Here is a 24514-nt window from a genome sequence, read left to right on the forward strand (position 1 = left end):
TCTTGATGTTGGCTTCCTTGGGTCCCTTGTGTTGGGACATCTGTTCACCTCCATGGCCTGAGAGACTATCTCCTTCCCCAGATTAGGGAAGTTTTCAGCAATTACCTCCTCAATGACACTTTCTATCCTTTTTCCTCTCTCTTCTTCTTCTGGTACCCCTATAATGCAAACGTTGTTTTGTTTGGATTGGTCACACAGTTCTCTCAATAGTCTTTCATTCTTAGAGATTCTTTTGTTCTCTCTGTGACTCAGCTTCTTTGTATTCCTCTTCTATAATTCTATTCCATTTGCCATCTCTTCTACTACATCCAATCTGCTTTCAAATCCCTCCATGGTATGTTTCATTTCAGATATGGAATTTCTTAATGATTAAATCTCTGTTTTAAATTTATTCCTTATTTCTTGAATATTTTTATGTACCTCCATGAGCATATTTATGATTTTTATTTTGAACTCTCTTTCAGGGATATTGGTGAGTTCACTTCCATCTGGCCATTTGTCTGGGGTTTGTGAGATTTTGGTCTGAACCAGGCTCCTTTGACATTTCATATTTCTATGTGGTACCCTCTAGTGTCCAGAAGCTCTAGTCTCTGGAGCTGCTCAGCCCCTAGAGTGAGTTTAGGGGTCGTAGGTGAGCGCTTCTGGTGCCTGGCTGGATGAAAAATCTGTTTCCTGATTCCCAGCTTCAGTGCCTGTGTCCAGTATCAGAGCCAGTGGGCTGAGCACTCAGGTGTAAGCCTCTATGCTTTTCATGTCTAGCTGTTGTAGGCAGGGCCTCCCTGTGTCTGGTCTGATGCCAATGCAGGCCAGTTTGAAAGCCAGTGCCTGGAGGCCAGGAGGAAGATGCAGCAGATGGTGTGTCACAGTGGTGGGGGTGGGGGAGCTCAGAGCTGAGTTTCCAGCCAGAGGGATGGAGCACCTAAAGTTCCTCAGAGTTCCCAACCTGCTGGGCAGAGCACACCCAGACGACCTTGTCCACCTATCCGTTCTCCCATGCTGCAAGCTTCTTGCAAAGCCCACCCCTTCAGCATCCCTCTCACTGCTAGGAAGCCTCTCAGACTGCCTGCCTTTCCTTTATCCCAGAGTGGCCAGATGTGGATCCCATCCTCCACAAATGGCTGGTATCTCAGTCTCTCAAGCACTCTGCCTGTCCCAGCTCCCCAACCCCACTAACCTCCAGAGCACCACACAGTATATATCTGTGCCCCAAAGCAGACCTCCAGGGCTAGGTGTTCAGCAGTCTTAGGCTTCCACCCCCTCCCTGCTCCACTTCTCTTCCTCTTGCTGGTGAGCTGGGGTGGAGGAAGGACGTGGGTCCCACTGGATCAATATTTGGTACTTTACCCTGCTTCATGAGGTCTGCTCTGTTCCTGAGGTCTGTATGCAGTCTGGTGCAGCCTTCCCTTCTGTTGCTGTTCCAAGATTAATTGTTTTAACTATGTTTTCATACTATATGTGGTTTGGGAAGAGTTCTCTGTCTCACCTCTCATGCCGCCATCTTGAATCTCCTTTTTCCTTTTTTGAGCTAAGTATTTTCTGGTCCTTATGGACCTGAAATCCAAATATCGCTTGATGTAGTAATGCCTTTATTTGTTATCTCCTGTGGATTATCATGTGGAGGCATGTAATTGTGGTGCAAAAAATAAACCTACAGGTCCAGATTCATCTCTCTCAGCCCAGACAGTTTAGATAACTTGTCCACAATCGCAGTTGTAGATGCAGAACTAGCTACATTCATATGCATCCTGGTTGGTCGCTTTTACTTAGTGACAGTAGATTGTTTTTTTCTGAGAAAGAAGGGCCAAGGGCCAGACGGTCCTGGAGTTCTTGCGGGGACATAGGGACAGAGTGGGTGAAGCTGGAAGGCAAAAATGTAGGAAGGATTTCACCTCTTTCTCAGTTTAAGACTGCCTTTGGTCTGTGAACATTCAGAGGAAAAGGGTAGTTCAGTATAAAGTCTACTCAGGGTTTGAACCATTCCCTCCCAAATAGGAAGTATTTACAATTTTTTAACATGGTTTACGATCGATTTCAAAAAGGGGAAGCTAACTTGTCTGGGATGTTGTCTTGCCTTTTCATGATTGCCTCAGGCAACATCGTTTCTCTGCTACAGAGCTCCAGGGCTAAATACAAGACTCCAGCCATGAAATTCAAATGTTTTCCAAGTATTTTCTTCTCCAGCTGTGTTCTCTGATTAGAGAGTTAGCATTTAGAACTCTTACTCTCTGAATGACCCTTATATATATTCCAGTGACCAGGAAACCTGCAGCTTTCCCCTTATCCTTTAGAATGCTATTTCAGTGCTTAGAAAACATTTCATCCATCAGTGGTATCAATACTTTTCAAGCTGTGAAAGCTGGCTGTTCTGGCTACTTGCACAAATAATGAACATGCAGAGCTGACCCAAATTATACTCAAGAACTGCATAATATAAGCTAATCATTTTATAAAAAATGCATTGAGTTGCTCAATAATAAATTCTGAAAGGGCTATAAGGTAAAATGCACACCATGTCAGCTCTTTAATATGACTTGTCAGTGTTAGGAGAAACATACTTCTTTTTAATTTTTTCCCATTCCCACTCCCCAATTTCTCTCCTAAATAAAAGTTTCAGTGCTTAGTGTGAAAAAATGTAAACAGTAAATGTAAATACAAAAAAGAATAGTAGTTCCCCAAGAAAAGGTCCCATCCAAAGAAATGATTACAGAATCTTTGATGCATTTCGTTAACGGTAGGTGGTCATAGATACACATGTATAAAGTTGGACCATGATATATATTTTGTTCTTTAACCTGCATTTGCTAATTATAGTATTCTATGGGAATCTTTCTGTGTTAAAAAAGAAACCTATATCATTATTTTTAAGGGTTGTGTACCCCATGATATATATATATATATATATATAACTAGGAACCTATTGATGAACACAGAGGCTATATTTCAAATTTTTCATTTTTACTTACTGTGAATCACCCATTTTTGTCCAAGGCACACCGTTATAACACCCAAGTAACTGCCACTGTCTCTCCTGTTTGCCTCCCTGATACTTCCTGTCTGTGCCATGTAGCTGGCTCTTTAATCTGCTCCATGCTGTACCTAGCACTGTTGGTATGTATTTTAATATGTCTTTAGTTTTTCAATGTAGTATGTAAGCCTGGAGGAGAATGGAATTAGGTGTTAGTTTCTTTATATTCTCTCTTTTAATGTATTATGTAGACCAGTGACATAATAGGAGATTCTTAAATATTAATGTTGACAGATTGATTTTTATTTCAGTTTTGTTTGTGGCCTTTAGGAAATTTCCCATATTCTAGGCTTTTTGCTGATTTATTTTAATCCATCCAAATGTATCTATTCTTTAACTTATCTCATTTAAATATATGTATCTAAGTAATAAGATAGTTAGAACATTTAATCTATATGAACAAATAATGACAATGCAGAATATAGAACTTACAATATTTTAGGATGTTCTGACATACATTAATTCATATTCAGACAATAGCTCTTTGTTCCTCATAATGGCCAAATAACATGGGCTTAGTCAGTAACTTCATTTTATAAATGGGGAAACTGATGCATAGAAAGAATAAATGATTTCCCAAACAAATAGTGATATAACTAGGATTCCAGCCCTGAAAATCAGGCTCCAAATCTATGCACTTATCTATACACAAATGGCTTATGATGTTTCACAGACTTAGTGGAATCTTCTGGTCCAATGTGTTTGAGCCATTACCATTACAGAGACCTGAGGAGACAGGATCCAAGCAGTAGGAACTTGAAGCATTGCAGTGCAAGGAAGGGAAATGCTTTGAACAAGATTCTCCTTAGATCATACAGGAGAGGAACCTTCACTTGTATCGGGACACCCTTAGCATATCGTAAGTTCAAATATATCTGAAAAATAAATGCCACTGATAGTCTAAATGCAAAAAGAGATTTCAAAACTGTCCTAGTCAATGAGGCTGCTGATATGATACCCCATATTAGTGGCTCCAAATATATATATGTATACTGTAATTTGATGCCATATTCAGCCCTAAAGAATCACACAAAATAATCTGTTTGTAAGAGGTTTGATTGCAGATTTTTGAAACGAACATTTGGAAAGGATCTTCCTACTTTGTTTACCACAAGGGAACATACATTGGGTGTGAACCTGGATAATTCTCACCTCTTACAATCCAATTTCTCCTTTAAAATGAGCTGCTGAAATTTTAGAGCAGAGGGAGAGAGAAATGAGTCAGTGGCTAGTGGCAGGGTCTTCTTTGCTCTCCATTTTCCTTTGCAGGGTCTTAGGGCAGATGAGAATGGTGCTCTTCACAAAGCCAAATGACTTCACCAAATCCTAGTTTCCCCTGATTTTAAAGGATTTGGCTAAGGTGTATATTTTAGATGTGAAAATATGAAGGTGATTTTGACCGTAGTGGGAAATGAACTCTTCTCTGTGCTTGCAGGAACAGGAAACGTAAATTCTAGAATGGTTTTTGGGGTCCTTTTTAGCTGCTAGCTCCTGTAGAACTCATGTACATTAAGATGGTAATATTGCCTCTGACTACAACTAGCTCAGTGCTTCTCATCTACGGCCAATATTGGCCACCAGGGAATGTTAGGCAATATCTGGAGACATTTTGGTTGTCACAACCAGGAGTGGGGTCAGGGAACTGTGTCCCACTGGCATCTAGTATGCAAAGGCCAGGTCTAATGTATTTGCAACCTAAAATGCACAGGACAGCCTCCATAGTACAGAATCATCTAGCCCTAAATGTCACTAGTGCTGTAGTTGAGAAAGCCTTGACCAGCCAATGCATGGAGAAGACCTAGGCGAAGCAAAAGGTAATGACACATGAGTCTTTTCTTTGATTTCCATGCAATCTCATTTTGTGAAGTCAGAAACCTGTGTAATGACAACCCAATGAGCTTAGAGAATATACTGCTAAGAGGCCTTTTAAAGTAGTAAGCTAATTTAGGTTTAATGAGCCCTACTAACTTCATAAATATCTCCTCCAAAGCTTTCTTTTAAAATACAAATTGAATTATGGACCTTATCTGCTTCAAAACTTTAATATATTACTCTCAAAAGAAAATTGTACTCTGTAAATGGCCCACAGGCTCTGTATGATCTGGTCCTGGCTCATTCTCCAGCCTCCTCTCAGCCTCCTTGTCTGCTCTTTTCCCACCACATAGGCCTTTAGCTGCTCAAATGCATGAAGCTTGTTCCTGCATGGGGACTCAACCCACATTCTTCCATTCTTCCTTCTTCTTAGAATATTCTTTCCCATCCACAGCCCTCTTTGTGCACCTATCTGTCTCAGCTTAAATCTTGGCATCTCTGTGGTACACTAAAGCTCTCCCTAATCCAAAGTAAACTCTTGGTATTATTATAATACTTACCACATTCCTAATCACATGTTTTTGTGAGTTTATGTGTCAGTGTTTGGTTCCTCCTATGGCTTTATGACCCATGAGAGAGAGAAATTGATGATGCTCTCTTTTTTTCTTTCTTAACTTGCCAAAAAGTATTGATTGCTTAATTTGTCTGTACATATTTACTGGGATGACAAATGTAAATGTGTTATATATATAATGGTAAAAGCAAATAACATGAGTTCTACTTTCTTAAGTTTTTAATTGCACTGTACAATATTGTTAACTATAAGCACACTGTTGTACAGCTGATATCTAGATTTATTCTTACAGTGCTTTAACACCACATATCTCCAGTGTCTAACTTAATGTCTTTCCAGAGTAGATCCTTAATACGTATTTGTTGGATAAATAAAAGAATCTGGTTTTGAGTCATAGAGGAAGATGATACCTCTGCCCTTTTCTCTCAGGCCCCCAGGTATAATCACAATACGGTGCTCCAGGACAGGAATTTCTCTATTGGGCACAAAGAGCAGAGGTCTTTAACAGGTCTCCATCCTTTCTCTGTGGCATAAATAGACATTGTCCAAAAGGAGAGAACATTTGTTCAATGTTGTGGGTTGGGACATTTAGACTAGATGCTTTTTTCTGCTGGTTTGTGTTACAACTACATCTAAGAGAGGCGGCTGTTTCTGTCTGGAATAACAAGGATGAAAGTACAGGACAATTCTTTTTCAAAGTTTGGGATTAGAATGGCAGAGCATCTCTGCTCAAAGTATACATTGGCTTAGAGAAAATCAGTCCTAAATGTTATCCACACTTCAACTGGTCTTTGATACGAAGGATCCTATTAGTACCAATGCCCATGTAAGTTGAGGGTTTTGATTGACAAGGATATAAAAATAACTCAAGACCTCATGAAACTGTCTAGTCTGTGCATATCTATCTTGAGCCAAGTAGTTTTATTAGCATTTACAGATGGGCTAATCTGGTTAGTATCATGATAACCTGGGTGCTGTTAGCCTGGGCCTCCTTGCTGTTTATCATCAGCACATCATCTTTCTGTTTCAGAGAAACTAGGACTGACTTGGCACACTTAATTCTTTGAATAAAATAATAAGGACATATTTTCATTTTTTTATTTCTCTAAATGTCTGACCTGCATTTTACTTTTTATTTTATCAAGTAAAAGAACATTGTATTCTACTTATGGTTTATTATAAAGAGAAATCATATGTCTGTGTATAGGTATATATGATCTTTAGTTTTTATTGGGTCAAGGTATCCTACAAATAAAGAAATATATACTCCTTGGTGAAAATCTTTTTATAAATTGGTTCAGGCACAGCATTTGATTTTATAAAATGAATACACTAGATCAATAGGTCTCTTTTTTTGTAACATTATAATTCTTTCTATTTGAGATTAGAGGTAAGGCTCTAAGGCTTGTAGTTCTCCAATCCAAGAAGCTAGAAATAATTCTTTCAAAGGAAGTTATTTTCAAATATGAATTCCTTTTAAAATGCTTCTGCTTTGTTGTGGCTCAAATCCTAGCCATATAATATTTTGAATTCAGATTATGTGTTTTACATATTGATCACTGCCTAGTGACTAAAGTCAACAGTGTCTGATTCAAAGATATTTTCTTTATTGATGACAAGAAAAGTTTCTTAGTAGTCTCATGTTGCCCATTGAAATAAATAGAGGGTACAATCTCATTGGCCATGCTAATTATTTAAATGTGGCATAAATTAGTAAATGTGTATTTTGTCATCAGTATCATCACTTTGAACACTAGTATTGTTATCATGACTGCCATCACCATGATTGTTAAGAGTTTTTCATTTCTTCTTTCTCATCCTCCCCTCACAATTCACAAAAGTCAGGGTGACAGAATTTGCCAAAGGAATACCTTAATACCTACTTTAATAAGTGGTTATAATACAAAACTTTTTACATTAGTTTATATTAATAAAACTCATTAATAAGTCATAAAAACATTTTATAAGTTGATGCATTCTGCTGAAAGATGTTAAAGGTCTGTTCCTATAAGCACACTGAGTATGAATTCCCTGTATTAATTTTTTGCTCTTGCATAGTAAGTGCCATAAACTTCATGGCTTAAACCAACACAAATTAATCATCTCACAGTCAACCCATGGGTTGACTTCCTCTTCTCAGGGTCTCACAAGGCTGCATCCAAGGGGTTGACAGGGGTGTGGTGTCGTATGAGGCTCAGGGTCCTATTCCAGCCTTATTTGGGTCATTGGCAGGATTTCGTTCCTTGCAGCTGTAGAGCTGACCCCCTATTTTCGTGCTGGCTGTTAGCGGGGGATGACTTTCTGTTTTTAGAGATCACCCACTGTTCCTTGCCACTTGGCCCTCTTTGACACAGCAGTTTGCATCTTTAGCCTTTCTCAAGATCAAATCTCTCTCTTCTAGAAGAGCACAGTCCTTTGAAGAACTTACCTGAGTAGGTCAGGCCCATGTAGGAAAATTCATTTTTGATGAACAAAAGTTGACTGAATAGTAGCTTACTTATGAGAATAGTAGCTTACACATTCCCAAGTCCTGCTCTCTCTCCTGGTGAAGGATCATACAAAGTGTGTACCAGGGGATGGAATATTGGTGCCATTTTAAAATTCCATCTAGCATACTCTCCAACCTGCCAATTGGATTCTTCAGCCCTTTCTGATAGGCTCTGCTGTGTAACATGGTAGTGAGGAGCCACACAGCTAATCAAATAAAATGAATTAAAATTACATAAAATTAAGAAATCAGTTTTTTTGTTGTTGTACTAGCCATATCCTACATTTCCAATAGTCACATGTAACCAGTGACTGCCACAAAGCAGCAGACAGTGCAGTGATAGACTACTTCTACCATCACAGAAAATTCTATTTGGGGTCAGTGTGTTAATAGTTGGTATGGGTTATTACATCTATATAATATAAACACTAAAACTTTTATGGTCTTAACTCAGAAGAATGATTAAAAATAGAAATTTTAGACATTGTGGAGGTGTGCAAGAAGGGGTGCTTATGAGAATATTTTAGTATGTGTTAAGTCATGCTCTAAAGGTGGTGTATTTTGGTCTATTCATGTTCTCAGCTGCAGGGACAGTTTCCTGCTGTTGTCTTTCCTTTTTGTGGTGGCTAACTGGAATAATAGAAATTTCCATTATCATGGAAAGTCTTATTGAAGAGTGCTTTGGAGAAACCCACCAAAATGATAAACTTCAATCTAGAGGGCAGCTACAATAGTGCTGTCTAATGGAATATTCTCAGGTGGTGAAAATGTTTTCTATCTTTGCTGTCCAAAATGCTGCCCAATATGGTAGTCATCAGCTACATGTGGCTATTGAGCTACTGAAATATGGTTAGTAAGGAACTAAATTATTTTAATCACAAATTAATTAGCTAAAAATTAAAAATTTTAATGACTAGTGGTTACCATATTGGACAGTGTCTAGGATACCACACAATTTCAATTCCTGGAGTCCATGTTGGCTACTATTCTGTCACTGGCTAATACATAAAATTTGGGAGCATTTAAGGCTGTGGTAGGAAGATGATTGGGTAGGCTTGGAAGGGACAATATAATGCTCTTAACTTTTCATTATGTTTAAGGTAATTTTGAAAATCCAAGAAAAGAGGTTGAAAAGTAAAATTTCCTAGTTTTAAATCTTATTTTAGATTCAAGTTAGCTTTTCTTCTACAGCAATTTGTCTGCCTTTAGAATGTTACAGCTTTATTCAGCTGGAAGAAATCTTCTCACAATGTTTTCTCCTTATATTCACTTGCCTTTTGCTTTGTTACATTTAATTATATCACCCCTTAAGGCAGATGAGAGGGAAAACATCAAGTAAACATGTTCCACTTCAGAACTTGTTCTTCCCCAAAAGGTATAATTTGTAACTTAATAAACACAACCACATTGTGATTTAATTAACAAGTCACAGCAACAAACAAAATAGTAAATCTGTGATTTATTTTAATATGATGAAAATGGCACATTTCTCTTAGATGAGAATTAAAAGTGAAATAAAATCAAATTTAGCTCAGTGTTTCATCTCTTGATGTGCTGATGGACTGTCACAAAAGCACACAGTGCCTGTCTCCATGGAATGTACACCTGTTTTGGGGGATGAAAATCTCAAGCGTGCTAATGTGTTTAGGCATCATTTCCAGATGCTAAGTTTTTCAGGAACTGGACCAAATACTGAGACAGCAGGGCACTCATAATGATGGCTATCTCTGTATTAACAACATGCAAAGTCCGAGTCAAAACGTGCTGCTGTTTTATAGCAGAGTTTTAGGCAAGCACGTTTTATAGTAGAATTTTACTATAGTCAGAATTTGGCATTTCTGCTATATATAATTTGAAAAAGAAAATCCCAGTACTTCTGTTTGTGATAGGAATAGAAGGAGAGTGACTGCTTCACCTTTTTTTTTTTTTTTTAAGCTTATGGGACAGGAGAGGATTTCTCAGAAAAAAGGCATCACAGAGCTTGACTCCATATGTACCATAGTGGTTAAAAAAGGCCACTTTGGGCACTGGCTTTAGCACAGTTATAAGTTCCAGTTCCAGTTACCAACTTGAGCTATAAGGAAAATGAACTTGGGGAACAGAAATTCTGAAAAGTTCTGTACTTTCTACAGCACTGAAGAACCAAGGAACATTTCCACTCACCGCATTTTGTGTGTTGGTGCCTTATTTTTTTCCCCCTTGAGCTACAGAGTGATAAATAGGATCAGAGGGTGTAATGTACAGCAGGATAATGGTATTTTGAAATGTCATCTAAATCTTTTTTTCTGGGTAATTTGTTGTATATATTCTTCCTTGAAACCTTCCACCACTCACATCAGGCTATGAAGTGGAGACTTACGGCCATGGAAAATAAGAAGGGGAGGCTGGATATAGCTGAAAACAAACATTTTGACTGAATCAACAGAGGATTTTACTCAAATTTCCAGCATACACAATGGTCTGAAAACAAGATGCAGTTAGTTTAACTACAGGAAGCAGGAACTTGAAGGAAAAATGGTTTTGGAATTTACTTATCTTGGTAAATCCAGAGCCGTGTGGAACCCCACAGTGGGAGATTGCAGGATGTGAAATAAAGAAAGGTTTTTAGGTAGCAAGGAAGATCTAAAAGTACTTCCTGTCCAGAGCTGAGGAATTTATGAAGGACTGGGAGAGGAAAAGAACAAATTGTGACCTAAACATAGTCTATGCTTTACTCCCTCACTGTGTATTGCCTGCTTCCTGGGTCAGAGCTCTTGTAGATGCAGAAAATAGAGACTGGAAATGCTACTGGTAGTTAGTGGGTACAGGAGGGTTTCTGCTAAATAGACTACAGTGCAAAAGAGAGCCCCTGACCGCGGAGAACTGCCCCGCCCAAAGGGTGGATAGACCAAGGCTGAGAAACTTTGCAAGATTCGGTCCACTTCATCTCTGCCAGAACCGGAGCTATTTCTGCTGGGGCGGTTGATTTTGTTTGGTCCTTACAGCCAAACAGAAAAAGAAGAAAAAGCAGCGCCAAGACAGAGCATTGAAATCTTTACTTTTAAAAGGTTTCTGGCCATGTGGTACCCTGCAGGGAGTTCTTCCATCTAAAACATGGAACTTCTGACCTAACTATGCTGCAATTTGCGTTGAAGTGGTTCAGTCAATTCCTAGCCAGCCACACCAATCCAACGAAAAGGTTCTGTGAAAAACAAAGGTCTACAGGTATTCTGGGTCAGCTGAGAACATTAGAACTGGATTTTGTTGTGAAAATAATCTTTTAACACTGTCTTTTGAAGTCACACATTTTGATGCTTACTTTTCTTCTTCTTAGTTTGAATGAGTAATGGAGATGCAGTTTCATGAATTCTATGGTTACATCAAAAATACCATTATTTAATAATTAACAAAATAAGCCTCAGACAAAATTAAGATTAAAAAACTTCCTTATTTCAGATGCAAATGCCACATTAACTGGCACATATTTCTATAGGATTTGAACTGGATTCTTTACTACAGTGCAGCAGAGTGAAGGGAATGTGGATAACAAAATGATCTGAAAAACCAGAAAATCAAAGTATTTACTAACTTGAAAACTGATGTGAAACATCATCATTTTATGCTTAAGTAAGATTTCTAGAACAGTTTCTAAAAGTAGTCTAAGTACTAGGGCTGATACGAATGTTCCTATCTTCTTTGATAATCTGCCTTATTTTTCAGTTTCACTAGACTGTAATATCTTCAAGAAAGGGTAGACAAACCAGTTAACCTGCACATCCTAATATTAGCTTTAGCTAGTTACACATAGTAACACAGTTAAGCTATGTAAAAGAATGACTGGCTCTACAAAATATCAGTCTGAAATAGAGCATATAAATATGTTCATTATAAACCACCTCAACATCTTTTTAAAAGACTGCAAGGCATACATAATATATAAACATAAAAATATTTAGTTGTATATGCCTTAATATTGAACAATGACTGATTTCTCTACATTCATTCCTTTATTTTCAAACTCCTTTTAAAGAGTTTTCTTTCTGATGTCACATTGGCATTTAAGGCACTTGTCTATATTTGCCGACTGCCCACTATATGCAGATCACTTGGCCCTAGGGATTCAGTGGTGAGTCATATGCTCTACTTAGTTTAAGAGGTTTCCAGACTATCAGGATAGGCAGAGAGAGAGAAGTAAACAGCTAATAACAATGCAATGTGATAAGGTCTGTGACAAAGATAACCACAAGGATGCAAAGTAAGACTTGGAAGTTTTCTGAGAAGAACAAGTTAGTGAAATTCTAAGCTGCACTCAGAATAATGAGCAGTAGCTGTCTGGGTGAAAGGGGTGAGAGAGAGGAAGAGGACATTTCAGACAGAAGGGATAGCATGATCAAATACTCAGAGATGAAGTAGAGCATGGCATATTGGCAGAAATGTCAATGGTTTAATATAACATTAGTTCAGGAAAGGAAAGAGACCAGTGGGATTGTGCTATAGTCAGAATGTATCTCCACGGAGTTCATTTGTTGAAATCCTAATGCCCAAAAGTCATGGTATTAGGAGGAGGGGCCTTTAGGAGGTGATTAGGTTGTGAGGGTGGAGCGCTCTTGTAAAACAGACCCCCGCAGAGCTTCCTAGCCCGGTCCAGAGAGGAAACAAGAAGGTGCCTACTATGAACCAGAAAGAGGGCCCTCACCTGATCATGTTGGCACTCTGATCTTGGACTTCCAGCTTGCAAATCTGTGAAAAATAAATTTCTGTTGTTTATAAGCTACCGTGTCTGTAGTATTTTGTTATTGCAGCTCAAACAGAATTACAAATTGTTGAAATAGGTAATCAGGGGCCAGATCACCAAAGACACTTTATCCTGAGGGTACTGGGGAATCACTAGGATGTATTATCTAGTGAAGAAACTTGACCAGGCTTCTAAAATAAAAGATCTAGAGCTACAATGTGGAGAACATATTAGAGAAAGACCAACTCAACAATTCTATTATTTATTTCCTCAAGCCAACCAGCTCACTGATAAATACATTCTGACTGATGATATACATATTTGCAGAAGTGGTCACTAAACAACAACAACAAAAAAATGGGGATGTTACAATCTATAGCACTAAGTTTGGAAAAATAGAATATTTCAATTTTAAAACCACCTTAAAATCCTATTAAGAAATGATGTAACAAGAAGAAACAAGATGCGCTGAAAATTGTATCTTACACAATTCAATACTGGTACTAAACATACTCACTGGCAAATACATGCATTGGTAAATAAAATACACAGTGAACTCTAAACAGTTTATTTCATTGCAGAGAATAGAGAATAAATGATAAGAATTAGGGAAAATCTACTCACATAGTTTTTGAAATTTTTCTTCTTAAAGTATTAATAAGTTGTTGCTTCATAAATTGTTTTGTTGCTACTTATTGTTTGTTGCTGATTTAGAGTATTAGATACCAATGAGTTATTTGTGGATTCCACATACTTTATCCAACAATTTATTCAATTTTAATAGTGGCAGGAATTAATGTTTCTCCATGGAATTCAAGATCCTAACATAACCTGTGACAAGGAATGTCTTGCACTAATATGTTGCTAATAGTGCTTTTTTTAAGAGAAAGAGAGAATGCACAGGAGATGTTTTCATTTCTAGATCTAAGTTTTGATTCTTCTCAGGTGCTATCTTTTTGTTCTGATAAACCAAACTACAGTTGTTTTCTAAAATAACAGGGTGAATCATAAAATCACATTGAAGATGATTTTAATGTACCATCATGACCCTGTATAATGAAAATTGAAAAATACTGTTCTTTAAGTAGTCTGATACTTTCCAAAACTCTCTTCTTTAAATGTTGCAGCTTAGAGATGGGAACAAGTCACTTTACAATAACATGCTGTGTGCAGACTTCTCTCTTCTTAATTTCAATTCAAAAAAAATAGAAAAATGTTCAAGCACAGCAGAAATTGTGAATTAATAGGACCTGCAATTAAATCTTTCTTGCAATATAAGCCGTGCCTATGACTTAACAAAAGAAGATGTCAGCATTGTGAAGGTCAAAGTTGCTTGGCATCAAATAGATCAAATGCTGAATTGTTTATAAACATGTTAGAAAAGTGAATGGCTGTAAAAGTATTCTTATAATATGAAGAATTTGACACTGAAAATAACACTTGCTATTTAATTAAATGTTGAGAAGGCATTTATAGATACCAATGGACAGCAGTTTTCTTAGATTGTGTCTAGATGACCTTTAATCTCCTTTGCAGTAATTCCTTCCCACCTGAAATATTTGACAAAAAAGGATATTTGTCAGTAGATACATTCCTTACAATTTCAGCTTGGCTTTGAACTTTGTGGTCCAAGTGAGATGTTTTTCAAGACATGTTTTTCGCAGCATTTCTTGATTATTGTTTCTTTTGTATATTTTCTACCTTTTCCTCCAAATATGGTTCAGGTTATAGCTAAAAGTTTTCACCTTTGGAAAGAATGGAAAATCAGACATAGAGATAAAATCAAGGATACCTTATTATGACCACATGAAGCTCCCCTACTCAAAATATCTCAGTAGTTTTCCCACTGCTTTGTGGATAAAGACTTCAATTCACTGGTGTTCTTTTCCATCAGCCAGCCCTTCCAGCATTGCTGAATTGTTCACTGTAGATAAAATGGCTCACCAAGTATCTCTTAGGTACATGTTGTACTGCCTTTGTTTTATGTTTGTATTATCTTGTCTCTTTATGATATTTCATCTGAAAGAAACACCTTCCCCCTTCTTTTTGTTTGTGGGTCCTGATGAAAAGATACTTACCTAAAGATACCTCTTCCTCATGATGCCCATCCAGGACTGGTTTTTTCTCTTTGCCACATAATTTAGAGAAATATGCAGACTGGAATCTTGACAGAAACCACTTCTGGTTTTTATGAGGCTATGTCTCCAAGCTCTTGTGAATAAGCCATACTCTTGGTCAACTATTTAAATCAGACCATAAAGGACCTATTGATATGTTTCTTGCTTTTTTGGTTTTGGTCCTTGACCCTTGATTCACAATTAATAACTTGGTGCTCAAGAACTTACAATTTTTAGGAAAATACACACATTCAGGTATCTTCTCTCAGAAATGTCACCCCAAGCATCTTGGCTCAATAATGCCTAGTAATGAAGCTTCATATTCCTCAAAGTAGTCATGAAGCAGAAAATGAGTTTGAGCTTCTCTTTGAGCACTTAATTTCAAATTATGAAGAACATTTTGAGTATGGGAGTGCTTGAGGATTGAGAGGGGTTGAGGAGGGGAAGAGAGGTGTCCACCTTGCCTTCAGAGATGCTCTTCTTTCATGGGGGGTATCATAATTTTTTTCCATAGATTATTTCATTGAAATAAAGATTATCATGGGTTAAAGAAAAACAACTTTCTCTAGACATTGAAATGAATCACTAACTTTGTTCATCCAAACTCAACTTTCCATAAAGCATTCCATTCCATGAAGTTCATCCTGACCTCCCTCCCACGATGTGGCTTCCTTTGAACTCTAGCAATCACCATCTCAGCTCTGGAGTAAGACACTCTAAATTCCTTTATGCCTTGTTTTCTTCTGTCAATATCCTGTAATATGAGGATTATAATAGCATCTACCTCAAGGATCTGTGGAAAGAATTGAATAAATTAAATTACTAGAACTGAATATACAAATCATACTGTTATCTATTATTATTATTAGCTACTTAATTTTATTGTACCTTATGTAACTCTTATGCTGTTACCTTAAATTGCTTTTTCATTTCATCATGTAATATTACATACCTTCAAATAGTTGACATGTATGTATATATATATATATAGTACATATAAATAAGTATATATTTGAGAAATAGAACTTCCTCAACATAATTGAAACCACCATGTACATTTTCCCAGTGCATACCTCTTACTTTATGCCAGAAATTTTATCATAGTTGTATCTCTAAGAATAATACGTTTTGTAAATTTAGCATTTTTAAAGTTTATAAAAATGGTGCCATAAAGGAATGTATGTATTCCTTTACTTTTCAAAAGCAATTGACTTTTATTACTTAATATTTTCTTTGTGAATGTCATATAGATTATTTCATATAGCAGTAGGTAATTTATTTTTGCTGCTGTAGACTGTCTCATTTATGAATATTATTTATCTGATTCCCAATTGAGAGAAGTTTTGGTTTCTTCTAGTTTTTTCCTTTATTAAAGTATCATAAATACACACTCTTATGTTGGTTTCAAATGTACATCACATTGGTTCAACAGTCCTCATGATCAGCTTATATCAATTGATGATAGATGTGTGAGTTTCATCTGGATTCTCTATTCTGTTCCATTTATCTAGGGGTCTGTTCTTATGCCAGTAGCAAATTGTTTTGATTACTGTAGCTTTGTAGAAGAGTTTAAAGTCAGGGAGTGTAATCCCCCAGCTTTGTTCTTCCTTCTCAGGATTGCTTTGGCTATTTGGGGTCTTGGTGGTTCCATATGAATTTCAGAACTATTTGTTTTAGTTCATTGAAGAATGCTGTTGGTATTTTGATAGGGATTGCATTGAATTTGTAGATTGCTTTAGGCAGGATGGCCATTTTGACAATATTAATTGTTCCTACCCATGAGCATGGGATAGCTTTCCATTTATTGGTGTCTTACTTAATTTCTCTCATGAGGGTCTTGTAGTTTTCAGAGTACAGGTCTTTCACCTCCTTGGTAAAGCTTATTCCTAGGTTTTTTATTCTTTTTGATGCAATTGTAAATAGAGTTGTTTTCCTAATTTCTCTTTCTGCTAGGTCATTGATAGTATATAGGAATGCAGCAGATTTCTATGTATTAATTCTGTAACCTGCACCTTTGCTGAATTCAATTATTAGTTCTGCTATTTTTTTGGTCTAGTGTTTAGGGTTTTCTGTGTACAATATTATGTCCTCTGCAAATAGTGACAGTTTAATTTCTTCCTTAACAATTGAGATGTCTTTTTTGTATTTCTGTGGTATCCATTGTGAATTCTTTCTTTGTTTCTGATTCTGTTTGTGTGTACATTCTCCTTTTTTCTTGACAAGTCCACTAGGGGTTTATCTATTTTGTTTATTTTTTGTTGTCTGATTGCTGTGGCTAGTACTATGTTGAATAAAATTGGTGAGAGTGGATATCCTTGTCTTGTTACCGATCTTAGAGGAAAAGCTTCCAACTTTCGCTATTAAGTATGATGTTAGCTATGGGTTTGTTGTATATGACCTTTATTATGTTGAAGTATTATCCTCTATACCTATTTTGTTGAGAGATTTTAACATGAATGAATGTTGAATTTTGTTAAATGCTTTTTCAACATCTATGGAGAAGATCATGTGATTTTTGTCCCTCTCTTTGTTATTGTGGTATATGATGTTGATTGCTTTACAAATACTGTACCATCCTTGCATTCCTGGAATAAATCCCACTTGGTCATGTTGGATAATCTTTTTGACGTATTTTTGAATTTGAATTACTGATATTTTGTTGAAGATTTTAGCATCTATGTTTATCATGATATTGGTCTGTAATTGTATTTTTTTGCGGTATCTTTCTGGTTTTGGTGTTAGAGTGATGATGGCCTCTTAGAATGAGTTTGAAGTATTCCCTCCTCTTCTACTTTTTGGAATACTGTAAAAGGGTGGGAACTAACTCTTCTATAAATGTTTGATAATTCAGCTGTGAAGTCATCTGGACCTGGTATTTTGTTTTTAGGTAGTTTTTGATTACCAATTCAATTTCATTGCTGGTTATCGGTCTGCTCTGATTTTCTGTTTCTTCCTGGGTCAATCCTGGGTTGTATTTTTCTAGAAAGTAGTCCATTTCTCCTAGGTTGTACCATTTATTAGAATATAATTTTTCACATTATTCTCTGATAATTCTTTGTATTTCTTTGGTATCCATTGTGGTTATTCCTTCTTTGTTTCTAATTCTGTTTATGTGTATACACTCTCTTTTTTTATTGATAAGTCTCACTAGAGGTTTATCTATTTTGTTTATTTTCTCAAAGAACCAATTCCTGGTTTCATTCCTTTTTTCTACTGTTCTATTCTTCTCTATCTTATTTATTTCTGCCCTTTTCTTTATTATGTCCTATCTTCTACTAACTCTGGGCTTCATTTGTTCTTTTCTAGTTTCTTTAATTGTGATTTTATACTGTTTATTTGGGATTGTTCTTGTTTCTGGAAGTAAGCCTATATTGCCATGTACTTAACTCTTAGAATTGCCTTTGCCACCTCCCACAGATTTGGGCTGTTGTGTTTCTGTTTTCATTTGTCTCTGTGTATTTCTTGATTTCTGTTTTAATTTGTTTATTGATCCATTGATTGCTTAGAAGCACTTTGTTTAGTGTTTATTTGTAAGCTTTTTGTTTTCTTTGTTTAATATTCTTCTAGTTTCATACCATTGTGGATAGAATTTCAATCTTTTTGAATTTACTGAGGTTCTCTTTGCAGTCTAGTATGGGATCTGTTCTGGAGAATGTTCCATGTGTGCTTGAAAAAAATGTGTATCCTGGTGCTTTTGGGTAGAAGCTCCTGTAGATATCTGTTAAGTCAATTTGATCTAATGCATTGTTCAGTGCCTCTATTTCCTTATTTACTTTCTGTCTGGTCGTTTTGTCTACTGATGTGTGTGGTGTGTTAGTGTCCTAAAATGAATGTGTTGAAATCTATCTCACCTTTAATTCTGTTAGTATTTGTTTTACATATTTAGGTGCTCCTATATTGGGTGCATAGATATTTATAATGGTTATATTCTCTTGTTGGACTGATCCTTTTATCATTATTTTAATGTCCTTCTTTGTCTCTTGTTACTTTCTCTGTTTTGAAATTAATTTTGTCTGATATAAGTACTTCTAATTCTGTTTTTTTCTCCTATCATTTGCATGGAATATCTTTTTCATCCCTTCAGCTTTATTCTATGTATGTCTTCAGCTCTGAAATGAGTCTTTTGTAGGCAGTAAAGAGATGGCTCTTGTTTCTTTATCCGTTCTGCCATTCTATGTCTTTTGATTGGTGCATTCAGTCCATTTACATTTAAGGTGATTATTGATAGATATGTACTTATTGCCATTTTATTAATTGTTTTATGATTCTTTTTTATAGCTCCTCTCCCTTTCTTCCTCTCTTATTATTGATGGTTTTCTTTAGTGTTGTAGTTGGGTTTGTTTTATTTATTTATTCATTCATTCATTTGTTTGTTTGTTTATTTATTTATTTGCTGTGACTGTATTTTTTGTAGGTATTGTGGTTACCAAAGGTTCAAGGATGGCTTCCTTACTATATAGTAGTCTATCTTAAATTGCTGATTACTCTATTTCAAACAATCTAAAGGTACTTTTCTTCTTCTTCTTCCCCCACATTTTTCATATTAAATGTCATAATCTGCACTTTTTGTGTATGCCTTGACTGATTCTGTGTATAGTTGATTTAGCTTCTTTTGTTTTAATTTTGTACTTTCTTAGTATTTAGTTGGTTTACTACTTTAACTGTGGGTTTATTTTCACTGGTGACAGCTATTTAGCCTTAGGAACCATTCAATCTTAGCAGCTGCTTTAACATATCATGTAAGGCTGGCTTAATGGTGGCGAATTCCTTCAACTTTTGTTTTCTGGAAATTATTGAATACCTGATTCAAGTTTAAATGATAATCTTGCCTGGTAGAGGATTCTTGGTTGGAGATCCTTCAATTTTAGTACATTAAGTATGTCATGCCAATCCCTTCTGGCCTGCAGAGTTTCTGCTGAGAAGTCTACTGATATACTGATGGGATCTCCTTTAGAAGTAATCTTTTCTCTCTAGTTGCTTTCAATGTTCTCTTCTTATCCTTGATCTTTGCCATTTTAATTATTGTATGTCTTTGTGTTGTCTTCCTGGGATTCCTTTTGTTAGGGGATCTCTGTGTTTCTACAGAGATCCTGAGCATCTATTTCCTTCCCCAGATTGTGGATATTTTCAACAATTATTTCCTTAAAGAGACTTACCATTTCTTTGTCTTTCTTTTCTCCTTCTGATACTCCTATTATGCAAATATTGTTTTGTTTAGATCAATCATATTGCTCTTTTCATTTTTTCATTCTTTGATGTTTTTTTTTCTCTTTTTTCCTCAGCTTCATTGTTTTCATGTTCTTTAACTTCCATCTCATTCACTATCTCTTCTACCTGCACTAGTCTACTCTTAAATTCCTCCCTTGTGTGTTTCATTTCAGATTCTATATTCTTCAGCTCTGAGAGGCTTTTCAGATCTTCTATCTGTTCATTGAAGTTCTCCTTGAGATCTTGAATACTTTTCTGTAAATGCATGAGCATATTTATGACTTTTATTTTGAAATTTTTATCAAGAATATTGGTGGTCTCTGGTTCATTTAGCCATCTTTCTGGGCTTCTGTCTTGTAGTTTTGTTTGGATCATATTCCTCTGTTTACTCATTTTGTCAGGGTTTCTGTGTTTTTACCTTTGTATAAGATGTTTCTACTATGCTTCCTGGCCTATAGAGTAATAGCTTTATGCGGAAGGTGCCATATGGTGCCTAGAAGCTCAAAATTCCTTACCCCTTAGTGTCTGGTCTATTTTGTGGGGGCCTCAGCTGTTGGCATGCAGTGGGCAGAATATCTTTCTGTCTGTATTGGCAGTTTCCTTCAGCCACTGCTTTCATGGTCAATTTAGGAGTCTATGTTGAACTTGCTGTGAGCAGGCCACCCTCTGCCTGGCCTGCAGCAATGACAGGGCTGCAGGGATAATGGGGTGGGCAGGCTGATGTGCAGCTCTGCCCAGGATGAATGTGCAGCACTGGGTTTGGACACTTGTAGGGAGGACGGAGCTCTTGAGGCTGGCTTCTGCAGGTACCTTCCCAGTTGGAATGAAATAGTGTCAGTGAAGCTGGAAAAGTCTCCCTCTACCCGCCACACAGCAAAGTCTGATGCTGCTGCTTGGCCAAGTGGGTTGGCTCTTGGCAGCATGCATAGGGAGGAGCCTCAGGGCTGTATTGCCAGCAAGGGGAATGGGGCATCTGGGGTCTCTGAGTTGCTGATGTGTTGGGCCAAGGAAGGGCTGGGGAGGTATCATGCACCTGTATTTTCTCCTGGGGAGAGAGTTCTATCTAACCCCCACCCCCTCTGATACCCCTCCCACTGTTGGCAAATCTTTCAAACTGCCCCCTCTGCTTTGGGTCTCAGGACTTGTGGAGTGTGTCTGTCCTCCACACTGGCTGGAGTCTCAACCTGCCAGCGGGTCCACCTGCCCCTGGTGTCCAGCCCTGCTAATTACCAGAACTCAATATAATGTGGACTTGTGCTTCTGAAGCAGATTTCCTGGGCCAGGTGTGTAGTGATCTGGACTCCTAGTTCCTCCTGCTCCATTCCTCTCTCTCCTGCTTGTAGGCTGGGGTGTGGGGAGGGCTTGGGTCCCACTTGATCTAGGCTCTGCTGCCTCACCTTTCTCTGTGTGGTCTTCTCTTCTCCCCCAGATGCAGGGGATCTGTCTTGCAGTCTTCAGGTCATTTTCAGATTAGTTGTGTTTTCTTCTTTTATGTATCTTTTAGGAGGAGGTTTCTATCTTACCTTCCCACTCCATCATCTTTTTCCATAAGTCCCTCCAGTTCTTTACTATATTAGCAACACAACTGTGGACAGTCTTGTATATGTTCCTAATGTTAAATGGTACTTTAATATTTTACTATTTAACTTTCCTCTGTTCTCCTTCCCATCCACCTAGGTTGAAATGTTTTTTAGAGTCTTCATGGTATTTAACGTAGTTCCTTGACAGCAACAGGTATTCCGGATGTGATGGCTAATTTTTATGTCTCAACTTGCCTGAGATAAGAGATGGCCAGACAGCTGGTAAAACATTATTTTGGGGTATGTCTGATGATGTCCCTGGAAGAGTTTAGCACTTGAATCAGTGGACTGCATAAAGATCTTCCCTCACCAGTGTGGGAGGCACAACCCAATCTGTTGAGGGCCTAAATAAAGCAAAAAGCAGAAGAAAGTTGAATTCTCTCTACTTTGTACTAAGATGTCCATTTTCTCTTGTCCTTGAATATTCAAGCTCCTGCTTCTCAAGCCATTGGACTTTAGGCCTTATGCCAACAACCTTCAGGTTCTCTGCCCTTTGGGCTCAACAGAATTACACCACTGACTTTACTCATCCTCCAGCTTAAGACAACAGATCAGGGCACTTCTTGACCTCCAAATCCATGAGCCTGTGCCCATAGTAAGTCTCCTGTTATATGTATCTCTATGTATCTTGCTCTCTTTCTCTGGAGATTGCTGACATGCCGTAAAAGCGTGTATATTTGATGTAATTGAAATAGGTGTATCCATCGATCAATCTATCAGTTAATATAATTGGTCTTTTTCCTTTTTCTGCCCCTTAGCATTTCTCTCTTTCATATGTTGCCTCCTAATTTGGCCATTTCTTCTGTACATGGTAGCCCTTTAGAATATCAATGGTACAGGCACTGACATATAAAATCATGTTCACAGTTAATATACTCTTTTTCAATATTATACATCATCATATACTGGAAAGCTAGTTAATTTGTCTAAGTTCATTTCTTCCTCTATAAAAATAGGATAAAAATGTCTACTAAATAACTTTATTGTAGGGATTGGACACAGCACATTTAGAACATCTAGTATAGCAAGTGCTCAAAACATATACTATTATTGTTATTATTAGTATTTCCTAACTGATTTATGTGGATAACTCTGTTCTCTGCAGCTGGATGTTATGACCCTAGAGCATAAAGAATATTCTTATAATTATACTCATCCATAATACTTGACATAACTCGTGTTTGTTGAATGGAACAGAATAGTCAGTGTTTATTAAGTAACCACCGATTGGCTAAATCCCTGTTGAGCCACCTTTCTTCCTCCTTGCCTCACTTAACTTTTGAAGGTGATTTACAGTCCTGTAAGATTGCCAGTTAGGGCTGGAGTAGAGAGGGGAGCCACTGGCCATGGCAGAATGGAAGAGAAATAATAACAAGAAATTGTTCCTGAGGTGGAGACTGAGAAGACAAATTAGGTGGTTCCCTCTGTGACATGACCTGAAATATATTAAAATACTAATTTTAGAAATGTCTACCTCCTGCTACATTGTCAAAAGTCTCCACTTTCAGTCCTTATTTTGAATGAAGTTTTTAATTAAAGTCTTATTCACTATTTTACATGGAAGTACTCCCTTTTAACATGATGATGCTAATACAGAATGGTCAGTTATGCTCTTTAAGGTGCCAAACTTTGATGATTTCAAAATTTTTCTTAGAGCCACCTTATTATAATACAAACCATTTAGTTTGTGTTTTTTCATGTGCCAGTTTACCTACATCATTTATAATGTTCACAGATCTCTTCAATTTTGATACTAAGTCCTTAACAGGTGAGGAAATTGAGACAGAAAAATTATTTTTCCAATTTATGCTTTCATAGCTATCCATGCCTAGAACTTAGAATTTAGAGGGTACAGTCCTAAATGCTGGTATATCATGAGGTGTCTCATCTCCTACCGTAGCCTATGCTCTGCTTGAAACACAGTAATTGATAGCATGATGGGATAATGGGAGAGGAAGTTCAGTCAACAACACTGTAACCTGAACTGTCTGCATCTAGCTGATTTCTGTTCACATAATAGCAAAGCTTAGTGTTAGGCCTCATTTCAGGAATAAAGGAGCTTTCTCAAATATTTTTGGGGCTGTGTGCTTCTGCTTCTCTGTGAATCCATACTGCAGCTTGCTTCTACCTTGTAATATGGCTGCTAGCCATGGTTCAAGCAGCTCTATCCGCAGACTTCCATTCCTTCCATCACTGGCTGTGTAGTTTCATTGTACATGTGATCACTTTCCTTCTTTAGAAGCATCAATGTTACAATTACTAAAGTGTGCAGATAACAATTTTACCCTCATATTGGCCCAAAAGACTTCAACAATGGTTTCTTCACCTGAGGCTCCAGAACTCAAGAACTTGAAGTTCACAGGGCTTGCTCTCTCACCTCCCTCATGCCTTCTGTTATTTGTTTGGTAAGAGTTTTCCTGACTACACTATTTGAAATCGAAAGTATGCCTCTCCCTTCTCCAGTTTCTAAACTATCTCGCTTTGTTGCTCAGTTTGAATTCAGAGCACCTATCATCATTTTACTCACACAAATTTTACTTATCATTTTTCTCTCTTCTCTTAATCCAAGTTTCAGGAATAAAGGATTTTTGTTAACTTTTTAAATTACTGTATCTTCAGAGTCTTAAATTATGTTGAGTACAGACTGGATACTCATCAAATGGTTACTTAAGGAATTAATAATTATGTTGGATTACTTGAATGCCAAGAGTGGTACTTACTGAGCTGGATGGTGAAACCGCCTGAGAAAGGGAGGCTGAAGTCTTTTGGTCATTTCTTTTGGTCCATCAAAACATGTAAGTATTCTTACTAAACTTTTTCATTCAAAAAACATTTGATAGACACACATGAAATTATTTAAGATAGTTTATTCCTTTTCCTGTCTCAGTGTCAAATCCATAGACTTTATTACAGGTAGTCTCTCTTTGTACATGATTGTCCTAATTTGAACATTTCAGACTGTGTAGAAAGTAACCATATCCTACTTCAGATTTGGA

The sequence above is a fragment of the Manis javanica genome, chromosome 13 (genome assembly GCF_040802235.1).
Source record: "Manis javanica isolate MJ-LG chromosome 13, MJ_LKY, whole genome shotgun sequence".
In the NCBI taxonomy this organism is placed as follows: domain Eukaryota; kingdom Metazoa; phylum Chordata; class Mammalia; order Pholidota; family Manidae; genus Manis; species Manis javanica.